Source organism: Aphelocoma coerulescens, chromosome 4A, assembly GCF_041296385.1.
Source record: "Aphelocoma coerulescens isolate FSJ_1873_10779 chromosome 4A, UR_Acoe_1.0, whole genome shotgun sequence".
Lineage (NCBI taxonomy): Eukaryota > Metazoa > Chordata > Aves > Passeriformes > Corvidae > Aphelocoma > Aphelocoma coerulescens.
In genome coordinates this window covers 7968980-7981716 of record NC_091018.1, presented here as the reverse complement: position 1 = coordinate 7981716, position 12737 = coordinate 7968980, and the positions used below count along the sequence as shown (strand labels likewise).

General features: G+C 45.3%; 1 protein-coding gene across 14 annotated transcripts in view; it reads right to left on the bottom strand.

Annotated features, from left to right (window-relative positions):
- MBNL3 (muscleblind like splicing regulator 3) overlaps nt 1–12737 on the bottom strand; it is a 97501-nt gene that overhangs the window by 33339 nt on the left and 51425 nt on the right. The gene's annotated exons all lie outside the window — the stretch shown is intronic.

Sequence of the window (12737 nt, the reverse complement as noted above, 5' to 3'; positions counted from 1 at the left end):
CAGTAACACTAACTGCATACTATCGAGCCAAACCAAAAAATCAGGTTTCCTGTATTAAAAAGATTGTTGTAAGAAAAAACACCAAACAATTTAACACAAACACCAATACTTTCAGAAGCTAGTGGCAACAATTCCAGAAACAACAACAAAAATTCCCTGCTTCTTTGTGTGGGTTGCTTTTCCCCTCCTTCCCAACACCAGACCACTTAATTGGCCCTGACAACCAGACAGCAAGAAACAAAACTGTCTCCACTACTTCCCCAGCTGCACTGGATAAAACCTTAAGAGGACAGCTCTGTAAGGCAGCACCTCTGATCCACAACATGCAGGTACCCTGAGATGCTGAGAACAGGTAGTCACAGGAGGAAGAACTAAAACAATTTTCCCCCTTCATGCTTTCATTTTTCAAAAGTGATGCATGTTGCATTACTGACTCCTTACCCCCTGCAATAAACATAAGCACTGGCCATGCCAGTGGCTCCTAAAAAGCAAGAGATCACTGATGTTATCCCTGCAAATCCACTGAGATCATCACTTTAAAAACGTATGAACTGTGCCTTACTTTAATAGTGTTTGCAAGTAGAAATAAGGGGATAAATATCAATACATCACTGAATAAGAAAGCTAGTAACAAATGTTGTCATTGAGATGAAATCGTTCTTGAAAAATAAGTTGTTTCTCTTCCCCCCTTTCTTTTTGAATTTCTTCCTCAAGAAACAAAAGGCATACAGAATACATGAAATACTTAGTGTAACTTTATGCTTATTTATAAAACTATGCAAAAATGGTAACTTTTTTGAGGAACAAATTCTTTTGAGCTATTCAGAGCCTATTAAAATAAGGCCAGACCTGGAAGCCACACAGCTGTTTCATGACAGATAATTAATAATGGTTCCTGCAACCAGCAAAGGTGCAGGACCATCCATTACCCAGCCTGTCCCAGGCACTCTTGTCAAGGGCTGGGCACAGAATTCTCAGTCTCAGTGTAATTAAATTTGCTTTCCAAAAGGGGCACATCAGATGACCCCATGTACCTGCCCCTGTTAGCAGGATCACGTGCAGCAGAGCTGTAACCCCATTACCAGGTCCACAAGGATACAGCTGTTACATATCACTGCACCCAAGGCTGAGGTGGGAACCTCCTGGGATGAGCCCCTGATGCATCCAGGATACTCTCCTGGGTATTCTTTAAGGTTTTTGCAAACATACAGGTGGAATCACAGGACAGTCCAAGTACCACTGCAAAAAGCCAACACCATGACCCACTGCAGGGGCTGGTTTTGAAGCCCCAGCCAGGCTCACCAGCATGCCAGGTCGCTGTAGAGCAGCCTGAGATTTCCAAGCTTTTCTCTGCCCCCGTTCCTGGTGGGGTGTCTTGGGGTGACTTTATGATGTGTATCCCATATCACTGCCCTGTGCCCAGAAATTTATTTTTGTGCCTTTCTATGCCTTTAAACTGAGCCTGAGAGGGGGGGAGGAAAAAACTGAGCAAAACTTTTTCAAAGCAGTTTTCAGCTTGTTCAAGGTCACACAGAGATAGAGACTTGTTTTTTCTCAACTGCAGCAGGGGAGCGAGAGGGGAGGGAAGAAACCGATTTGCTTTTTCTTTTCCAGCCAGCTTTTGGCAGTTTCTTTTCCCCAGCTCCTTTCCTCCAGAGAGTTGAACTTTTGTTTTCCTGGGACTTCATTTTTTTTTTCCTTTTCTCTTTGCTGGACTGTTTCAACATCAGAATACATTGGAAAGACTTTCCACCGAGGCCTTGGCCCTGGAGGTGGGCCCACCACCCCATCCCAGCTCCAAGGAGGGAGAGGGAGATCTACAGAAGGACTCTGAATTTTCCCCCAGGTTTCTCTCAGCAGAGCGGGAGGTTTTATCATTCAGCATTATTATCCTTTTTCTGTGTGTTTGTTAAATAAATAGTTTTTTTCTCTTTCCCTTTCCTTCGAGGAAAATTTATTTTTTCCCGAACCTGGTGGGGGAGGGGTGGTTGTAGCCTGCCTTTTCTTAGAGGATGTACTTCTAAATTTGGCCAAACCGGAACACGGGGACACAACAGCTTCACTGGGGAGAAGGCTGCAGAGTTTGACTACAGCTTAAAAGGGGCTGTTTGACATGTGTCATGGGAACAGGCTCCTCTCTTATCTGCTCCAAGGAGATCAGAGTTAAACAAAAGGCAAATAATTGAATGCAAGAAGTGATGGGCTACACCCAGAGGGACAGGAAAAAAGCCCACTTCCAAACTTTAGCAGCCTGGCTTTGTGGAATGAAACTCTGCCCTGCTCCTGAAAGAGCCCAGTGGCTCCCAACAACCCAACTCAAAAAGAAAGAGGCTTTTTAATGCTATTGTTTTGGCTTCTCAGCAATCCAACAGCCCCAGATCCCCAGCAGTAAATTAACTGCTCACCACCCCTGAGGACATGAATCTTCGTCACCAGACACTTTCTCACATCTGTGTGAAATGAGGGTAAAATGGCACAACGCAGCTGGCTGGTGCTCCAGACACCCAATGCCACTACAAAGGAAATAACCACATCATTGTGCAAGGAGAACACTCATCAGCACTAGGCAGGTTTGGGTCATCCTTCTTATGGCTGCACGGGACCAGGCCTCCCTACAGCCCTTCCCATCAGCTGGGACCCAGCAAGAGTACAGGGTTCTGCCCCAGGGCATATCTGCAGTGTCCCGCCTCCACAGCTTCGGCAGGGCTGCTGCTGACTGGGAGCCGACCCCGTGGAACCACAGGCTGTCCGTGGCCAGGCAGCTGCTTGATTCCAAGCTCCAGCCTCCATGGGCTTACACATCAGCCTTAGAAATTTCTCCTGACTGTAACTTGGCACAAGTGCTTTGGATTGGGGAAACACTTATTTCTACCAAATTTGTGTAGAATAAATCTGTGTAGATGTTTTGACACTGCAGGAATGGAAAAGATGATAAAAAGAACTACTATTTTTTGTAAACAATACTTATACAGTCGACTTCAACTTGAGAAGGACTTTGCTATTTCAACTGAAATTGTGAATATCATTGATACCAGCAACCCCAGCTTAGTGTGAAACTTTGTTCTACTTTTTTGTTTCCTCTCAAACCAATTTGTTTAATTCTAACAGGGGGTTCTACAAACAGAACATTTTTACTACCAATAAAAAAAACCACCATCCTGCACAAGGCCTTGGTCTTGCAGACAGAGCCTGTAAGCTGAAACCAGTGCCCACACAGTACTACTGGTTTCAAGGACATGTATTTGTGTAAGAGACAGAGCTGTGCAGATGCTGCTGGAGAGCAAAGGCTGTGAAGTGCTGTCAGTCAGGCCTTCGAGGACTCAGAAAGACTAAATGAATCACTGCTACACTCAGATTCAAACCCATACCTTTGGTCTAACTCCTCCTTACAACATTTTGATCCTGAGCACCACCAATCACTGTGTTTCACCAGGGCATATTGGAAGCCACAGCTGAGTTGAGCTGCCCTCTCCAGCACCACAGTAAGTTGCTCATCTCTCAGATGAATTTTAGGCACTGATGATGTGACAGAGTGACACAAAATATTCCCAGTTCAGACATCTTGCTATGTAACAACTTTGAAGATGTCTTGCTCTATAGTGATGGGCACCACTAGTACCCTCTAAACTCTAACACTGGTAGGGGTGAGCCTTTCTTCTATCCTTCCATCACAACGCCCACAGTTCTTGGTACTTTCCAGAAACACACACACTCTTCAAGACCAATTTCAGCTCTACAAAAGCCGACAGAAGGACAAAGGAACTGCCATTTTAAACTCCTCAGTACCAGCTGCAACACAGCAGGGAAAGCAACAGGAAACTGGTAGCAAATCTGCTGTGTGAATACCAGGCTGGGGATAGATAAGGACAACTCCACTTTATACATGTGTGGCCTAGGAATACAACGTGAGAAAATACAACAGGAGTCAGGCCCCCAAGTTTTAGATGAGCATATTTATGCTACAAGGCACAGTTTTCCTGCAGGGACTAACTGTGGCTCCAGCATATCAAAAGCTCAGCATAGGGCACAGGACAGTTCCAGGGCTGTGCACAGAAGACCAGCTGAGACATTCTCCAAAGCTGAGTGTTGCACCAAAAAGCACCTGGAGTGGTGCACACGTTGGGAAGGGGCCTGGTGCTCAGAGACTGATCTGTGCTGGAAAGCAGCACATTGAGCCTGCTGGCACCAGTGCAGCCATCCTCTTGTAAAATTTGAAAATTTGAAATTTGCTGCTGTCAATTTAGCCTGAGTACTGACTCCAGGACAGGCGCATTCCCACCCTGTCCTGGGTGGCATACAAGCCTGCAGCCAGGGAATCACCACCCAGTAACAGACTGCTGCTGGCCTTGGTAACATGCTAAATATAGCTGTATTTTCTGGCTCCTTGCAAAGTGGAAGGAGTCTGAAGGACCATATTCATCAGCTTCTTTGCCAACTACAGCCAGGAGCGAAAAGCATATGGACTGCACTTTCCAAGGCTTGAAAAATGGATATTAAAAATAAATCATTAAAGGATTTTATAAGAGTATCTTCTCCTGATTTCTTCCCACACACTCCCCCACCCATACAGTAGGCTGCTGGCATGTGATTGACTATGTGTTGCCAACTTAAGTCATGCTGTGATGGCGTATACTGTAAATGGCTGGCATCTGACACCAGCTAACGTGACAGCGCTTGCACTGCAACAAAGCCAGCTGTTTGGAGTGCAGCACTGATGGCAGCACACAGAAATCCAGTGGAAAAACCTGCATTATACTGGCTGTGTGCAGTTTGCACCTTGTCATCTGCATCCTAGCTTGGAGGGATGCAAATAAGAGCATTCTGGGTACTGCACCAGGCTGGATGAACCTTTCCTAAGCATGTTGCATAAATTCTCTCCTCCCTGGCTCAACAGTGAGTTGAACTGTGATGCAGAAACAAGGCTTCCAGCACAAACCCCAACACTTGCTCACGTGTGCACCAGTAATGCAGTTTGTTACGGTCTCTTTAATCCCTGGCACCAGTGAGGGGTTCCAAACACACATTTCTGGTTTTAATGACTGCACACTATGTCTCATCAATCATCAGCAGTTCTCATGTGAAAATCTTCACGCTAATGTGGCTTTTCACACACTGGAGGCTGCAGAAGGTTGGTGCCCTGACTGTGCAGTCTTTTCCACAGACACTGATGACATGTGCAGTGACTGACAGCAAAAAGAATGAAAAGAGACCAGGCAGGAAAGGATTTCCGTGTTTTGCTCAAAACCAGGCACCAAAACACAGCTTGTCGACATAACTTTTCTCTGCATGAAGCAGCAAATTTCCACCTCCCCAAGAGGAACTCAGTGGGGAGGCACATTCAGAGATGTGGTGGCCTTGCTTACTCAGTGCCTGTCACTCCAGTGCTGAGGCATGAAACACTCTCTGCTTTCCATCCCACTCACCACATGCACATAGAGGCTCTCTCCTGGCTGTGGATCCTTGCTCCTGCCACAGCCTTGCATGGCTTTCTCATACACAGTACAACTTCAACCACCATGGCGTCTGCCCCACATTTGCAGGGCAGGCTGCAGAACTGCCATAGAGCATAAATTGACCTGCAACAGTGGGAGGCAAAAAGTGGGAAGCTCAGGGCTGCATCCCTGTGTCCATGCAGCACAGCTATACTGAGCAGCACATGCTGTTCCAGGTCTACCCCTGCTGACATCTGCTCTCTAAGAAGAGAGAGGAGGTAGACTTGGTACCTGGTAATGCCCAAGCTCTTAAGTCCTTCACCAATCCTCTAAGGACTTGCAGCTTCAAAGTTACCCTCCCAGGACAGCAAACCACCAGTGCACCAGCTCTATTCAAGTGCTTTGTGCTCACTACCGTTTGTCCCTAAGCAACCTGCTCCAGGGCTGAGCAAGTGGAATGCCAGCTGGATTGAGTGGCACATTCTGCCATCTCCAGTGCACTGCATGGCTTATCCAGCCACCTCCAACGCTGCACCACGCTCCTCTTTCCACACAGGTAGAGAGCTTCATTGGAGGAAGGGAGATAGCTATCCATCTCACTGCTGGATCAAACACCTTCCACTGGCAAACAACATCAAATAGCATGGAAATAGCGTTTTCAACTAGAAAACAAAGGAGGCTGGATCTGACAAGTCAGTCCGATCATTAGCGAGTGTTACCTCTCAGATAGGTGCTCATGCAGCCCAGCTGTCACTCCGCTGCAGTTCAAAGCCAGCCCTGAACACACTTTATCTGCAAGTCCTTTCTACAGGCTAATGAAATGTCAGAAATTATGCTGCCATTTGAGCCAATAAGAACTGCAACCTTGCAACCTCCAATGAACATTGACCCTGGCCCAATACATCAGGTAACTTCTGCTTAAGAGCAATGCTTTCCTCCTAGCAGTGTTGGAACAGCTCTTTTTTAAAACAGCTCTTTTCTAAAAAACTTTTACAGAGAAGTTTTAAAGTGTAATTATGTACAAAACACTGCTTGAATATGTTCTCATGGAAGGCTGTTAGCCCACCTAAAAGCATCCTAAAAAGCAAGTCTGGAAGAATGTAGTGAAGTGATACATCTCCCCACTGCCCACTCAGATCACCAATTTTCTTTGTACCCATTACTCGTGTATTTCCCAGACATGGGACTCCAACACATCAGTCTCCTCACAGCTGATTTTCAACTGCAGTTTTGCTCCACTTGCAACAGAAACCTAAAACTTCTGGTTTAGGCCAGAACAGGAATTATTCCCTTCCTCCTTGAGGAAGGGCCCATACTTAAAGGCTGTGGTCACATCCACCCCCCTTCCTTAAAACTCTCAGCTCTAGCCTATGCAAACTGTCCTCTTTCAGCTCTCCCAGCACAGTCTCCAAGCTTTTCTTTAGGCTACTCCCCCAATCCCTGCTGCTGTGGGTACCTGCATGGGGCACTGTGCTCCACCTAACCCCTGACCAGTGCTGTGCAGGTACACAGATTTTTTCATGTGTCCTGCAGACAACGCTGCTGTTTTTACATCTCTGCATGGCATTTTCTTTCCTACTAACAATGTAACATTCTTTGATTCACTCTCAACAAGCCTTTTCCAGAACTACTCCAGACCCAGCTATGCTGCACCCAGTATGAGGCAGCTGATTCAGTCCAGTGCTGTTATTTCATACTGCTTTTACTGAACTCACTTGCCTTTTTATGGATTACTTTTCCAACCTGTCAAGACTATCTGCACATCTGGTTCTCTAAAGAGTATCTGTAGTTCCTCCCAGCTCAGAGCACCCTACCCTCAGAGTATGCTTGTTAAGCATACTCTCTCTATTCCATCATTCAAGCTGTCAGAACAAAACAAAACCAAACAGTTGCACGAAGCACATCCTTCCAGACTGCCACTGAACTGAGTTTTCCAAGCTGTTGTGGATAGTCACATAGAAGTTTATCCTCTGCTTTGTTCCCTGTCTTATTTGGAAGTGGATTTGTACTGCATCAAAGACTCCCAAACATAACACCAGCACTCCATCCTCCCTCTCTGAAATAACTCATCTCAAAGGCTTTCCAGTTCTACTGCTTTTTCTGCTCCTCTGGGGACAGATGTTGGCATGCTGGAGAGTCCATACTCTGCACTCCTCCTATGCCAGCAGCCCTGCTTATACAATATTGGGTACAAAGAAGTTGGTGGTCTAAAGTTACTTGTAACAGCAATAAAAAATACAGCACAGCTGGCTGCTGACATTTTTCAAATGCAGGTGTAACATCCATTTACAGAGAGACCAGAGACTGCTGTTATGGTGAGGATCCTGCTGTGAATAGATCATAGCTGGAAAGAAAAAGTAAAATATATCTTCTAGTTAGTATTACCAGATTACCAGATGGCAATCAGCCTCGAAGGCAAGGGAAACAACACAGACTTCCTACCATACAGAAGTTTCAATTTCAATGTGTGTAAATAAAAATGCTAGACTTAAGGTTAATCTGGTACCAGCCATGGATGATATATATCCTGTGAAATGCATGTTCTAGCCAAGAAAGAGTACAGGTCATGAATACAGAATTTGCTGGAAATAGAATTCAAACAGCCCATAAAAAAGCACAAACCACAGTTTTACAACATCTCTAGGATGAGTTTTGCCTTACTTTGAAATTCCCATCTCTAGGTCCAAAGAGTCACCTCCCTGAGCCTGCGCAGACAGATGAGAAGAAAACTGCTAAAATTTTGGCCCAACTCAACTCCCCTGCAGTCACTTGAGAATTGTTTGCAGATTTTATGCTGTTCTGAATGATGCTCTGAGCTGCAGCAGCAGCATGTCAGCTCTGACACAGGGCTGTTGAGGTGAACAGGGACATGTCTTTTGTCAGGGTACAAAGGACAAGAGTCGAATCTGCCTTTCCACATGACTTCAGTGGAAAAACCAGAATAGCTATCACAAGCTCCCAGGGCTACCAACAATCCCAGCACTCTCAACGCAGCTGCAGCCTGTCACTAAAACAGCAACTGAACTTCATGGCTCTAATGAATGTTAGGTCAAGCCTTTTCTGAGCAAGCCTAGACTTGACTTTGACTGAAATGAGTGAACCTTGATGTTTTGCATGATTCCAAATGAAAGCAGGTGACATTTGGCAGCTACGACAAGAGTTTTGGATCCTTTTGAACTGAGAGCTCAAAGCAAAGCTCAGTGGCACATGCAAGCGCAAGGCAGCTTGAAAACCCTTGGAACACGCCAAGCAGACACACTGCGTGTTGCAGTGGGGATACTGTAACGCGTTTATCAAACCAGGAGTCCCGTGGAAAAGAAATATATATACGGACGGATTCTTGATAGATGTTTCAGAGAGATGTTTATTTCCCCAGCCGCATGGCCGGGCTCTGCCGAGGGACTCTTACAGTCAGGACCCAAGCTCCTTTTGCCCGTGCAGGGGAACACAAACCAACCAATGGGGAACGAGGCCGACCAGGGGCAGGGAAACCCCGTGCCTCCCCTCAGGGCTCCCGAGGCTACATGGCGGGGGAGGGACCCCGACAACTGCGTTCACCCCACTGAAGGGAGGCTGGTACATTTTGCACAGTCCCAGTCTGCGCCTGCTGCATTTTACACAGTCTACCCAGTTTTCCTCTCTCTACAGCTGTGGGGCAGAGCCTTGGAAAGCCAACCAATGTTTGAGCTTAAAAAACCCAAAGCATTACATCCCTCTGCAACTTTAAAAGAACAGGTCAGCAAAACACAACCACTTCAGTCCAGGTAGGGTCTAGCTCTATGTCCAGGGAGTTAGAAAAATGCACAAGGAATGGAAAGCAGACACAACAATCCCTAGCTCTAAGATACTGATGCTGCTCTTCGGCCTCTCCCTGTGACTGTTCTCCTGGGATGTTTTTGCTTTGCAGGGAAGATGGAAAGAAGGACAGAAGGTAAAAAATGTCAGCATCATTTTTGCAAAATATATTCAAGTCCAGAAAAAAAGCTGCCAACAGCCAGCTGAGGAGATTGCTGAACAAACACTACTGAAGACCAGTAACACTTCCATCTCTTTGTCTTTCCAGCCTTTGTCTGTGAAAGCCAACCTCTACCACAGACACAAATCAGGCTGTAGGGGCTGTGTTGTGTGCCACTGGCTCAGGGGGATGCACTGTGCTGGAAGACTCTCTCCCATCACAGGACTGGAAAGCTGCCCCTTGCCACTAACACACGATGACCAACCCCTGTGGCACATGGCCAAGCTGACAGGGCTTTGGTCATCTACTTATTGCATAGTTGGACAGGTCACCACCAAAAGGCATATAAAGGACAGCAGCACTTTGCCCAAGCAGGGGACATGCTTCCCACCACGTGGCACAAACAGCTTAGCAGCTGAACAATTTCACTAGTATATTAAAAATGTACACTGAGCACATCACAGTGCTTCCCTCGCACCAGGGTAAGAGAGTGATCAGCTGCAAATGCTGGCAACAAACAGATGCACAGCATGGCCAAGCCCTACTGCACATGCCAGTCCTTTCAAATAGTCTGTGTAAAAGTGCAAAGCACTTAGATGGGGGGGTTTGCAAGACCAGATGTGCTCTGCTGGAACTCAAACATGCTTATCCAGGACTTGCTTAAAATCTGCAGCCTCAAAATGCTTGTCATACTTGTTTTTGTTTCACAGCTCAAACCAGAGCAGGATATAAAAACAAAGCAGAGAGCAGTATTTCTATGTCCTCATCTCCCTTTTTGGTAGCAGCTTAACTGGTGACAGCCACTTACAGCCATTGCCAATCACTTCAAACCACTGACCTCGGCAGGCAAATCCAGCTCCAGAAAGAAACGATGGCTTGTTACCACAGAGCTCAAGTATTAAAACAAGTACTATCACCCTGACATTTAAAAATATATTTTAATTAGGAACAGGGGGGACATGCAACTACTGCATTCCAGTAGACTCTAAGCAGCCACGGGCACTAGCGTAAATTCCCAAATCCTTATTCACCTGGCAATCAGGGAACTGAGAGCTGCTGTGAGTGAAGTTTTGCACATTGCTGAATACAGCAATGTTCCAGTGAGTTTCCCCAGGACACCACAAAGAGGTCATGGCTGTCCTCCTGCTTTCATGCAGGATTTTCATTCCAAGCTGTTTGTTATACTTGAAGGCTCTTAAAAACTGAGAGCAGTTATTTTGTTGGGGAAAAGCCCAGTAGCTCCTTCATTATATTTTTACATCTTGACAACTCTTTCCAGCTCTGTTCCCCTGCCAAGCTGTCGTCTTTGAGGCTAATGGCACACTCTGTTATGCTCAATGAAAAAAGTGTATTGATTGTAATGTTTTTGGTTTGTGGAACATTTTAGCTTGCTCCAAGCAATGGACAGTGTTTACCAAGTCCAATAAATATATATTAAAAGAGTATGGCACTGTCAAAGTGTATTTTCTGAGCTGTAGAGCCACAGAGCAGAAAAACATTTATCTGCGAGATTACTACTTCCAATAACAATCTCATGCCACAAAAGACAGGAATAAAGACTTCATCAAGCTCTTTTCTTTTGTATCCGCCAATACATTTTGATTATGCTATGTTTGTGAACCATATCAGTCTGTTACCACCACATATTTGAAATGAGGTTTAAATAGAGTAGAAGTATCATCATTCAGAGTTCTGAACTGAGCATTTTTAATGTTTTCCAAGTATGATTCCACTACTCTCCTAGGTTCAGGAATGTTACAAGCACAATAAAATAGGCTTAATACAGTATCAAAAGGAGTCTCTCCAAGACAAGACTTAACAGACCTGCCTGGCCACAGACCTGATGAAGGAACTGATCGATAACAATTACAGAAGAAGGCATTTAGTGCCCAGTAAGGAGAGCACATTTAGGAGCATGTTTAGCCCTGGGACCACTGCATGTACAGAGTAGGATGTGGAGTAGGTGACATCCAGCAATGTTAATATTCCTGTGGGCTTCAAATGTGGGACTATTTCTAAGTAAAAAAAATCAATTCTACCTAGAAGATAGAAACACTAGCAAGTTATTGATTTTTCTTCTATAATAAATTACAAAAAAAGCCCATGCCAGCTCTCTGGAACAATATTGTACAAGTACTATATTAAAAAAACACTACAAAACCCCACAGATAAACAAAATTAAACTTCACATATGTCTTCTACCTTCCATCTCCCTCAATTGTGTCCCTCCTGATTGCTATTACACCAGGCCAGCACTTGAAAATAGCAAGTGCAGTTTCTCTTGTCCCTTAAACCATCTTTTCATTGTAAATCCCATAATCCAATTCTGTAACTTTCACCAGCTGAATCTGTCAAGGTCATACAGAAAGTTGATGCTTCTGACCTTCCTCTACCTACAGTGTCTGTTGAATATTACAATTGCAGCAGGCAAACCACACATAGACAGAACCAAGCAAAGTACATTAAAGCCCAGGAGAATAAATGTTAAAGTACTGTGTTCATGAATACAAATATCAGACATGTGACCATCTCCAGCAGCCTCATGCCTCAAGTTTACACAAGGGAAAAGGCAAATAGGGAAGAGCAGAGATTGATAACTAAGTATCTGACCCAAACTCTGCCTCCTGTTCTGCAGAGGGCAAAGTCATGCTGAGAAAACCTCATTCTCACTGTGTTTCGGAAAGCAAAATGAAATTGCAAATAAAAAGATATGGAGGTGGCTAGGTTTGGTTGGGTTTTTCTAAGAACTTGGCAAAATACAACCATTTACCAACTGACCATTAGCCCAATTTTTGTGTTGTTGCTTTGCTCAGAAAGCAACAGCTAAATGGGCACAAACAGATCCCTGGTTTTCAAAAGACAATGAAAAACTTAAAAAAAAAATTAATTCCATCTGGACCAACAATTTCCAGGGAGAATCTTCAGCCTGGAGAAAAATAAAAAACTGTGCAGGATGTGCCTCAGCCTTTACTGTGGCACTGCCACGGGGTGATGCAGTAGCACCCTGAGCAGGGAAGGATGTGGCTGGGCTCTGCCAGTCCGGCTTTCCACACTTCAGGTGGGAACACCAAGGTGTGTCAGAACATGACACAACAGTCCCTCTGTGCAATAGCTTAAACCAACAAAGGAGGTGACTGCAGGGCAACAGCAGATGCAGCAATACAGGAGGGTGATGGCCTCAGTTGCCACCACAGGATTTGCTCCCTGACATCTGTCAGAGCCAGGGGTTTGATGTTCCAAGGCACAGGACACCTTTCTGCTCTTGGCTAGGATTTGCCCCACAGCAGACAGCAAAGCCAGCTTGCCTTGCTCCTCACCCTGATGGCCCACTGGCGTCCTCAACTACTTTT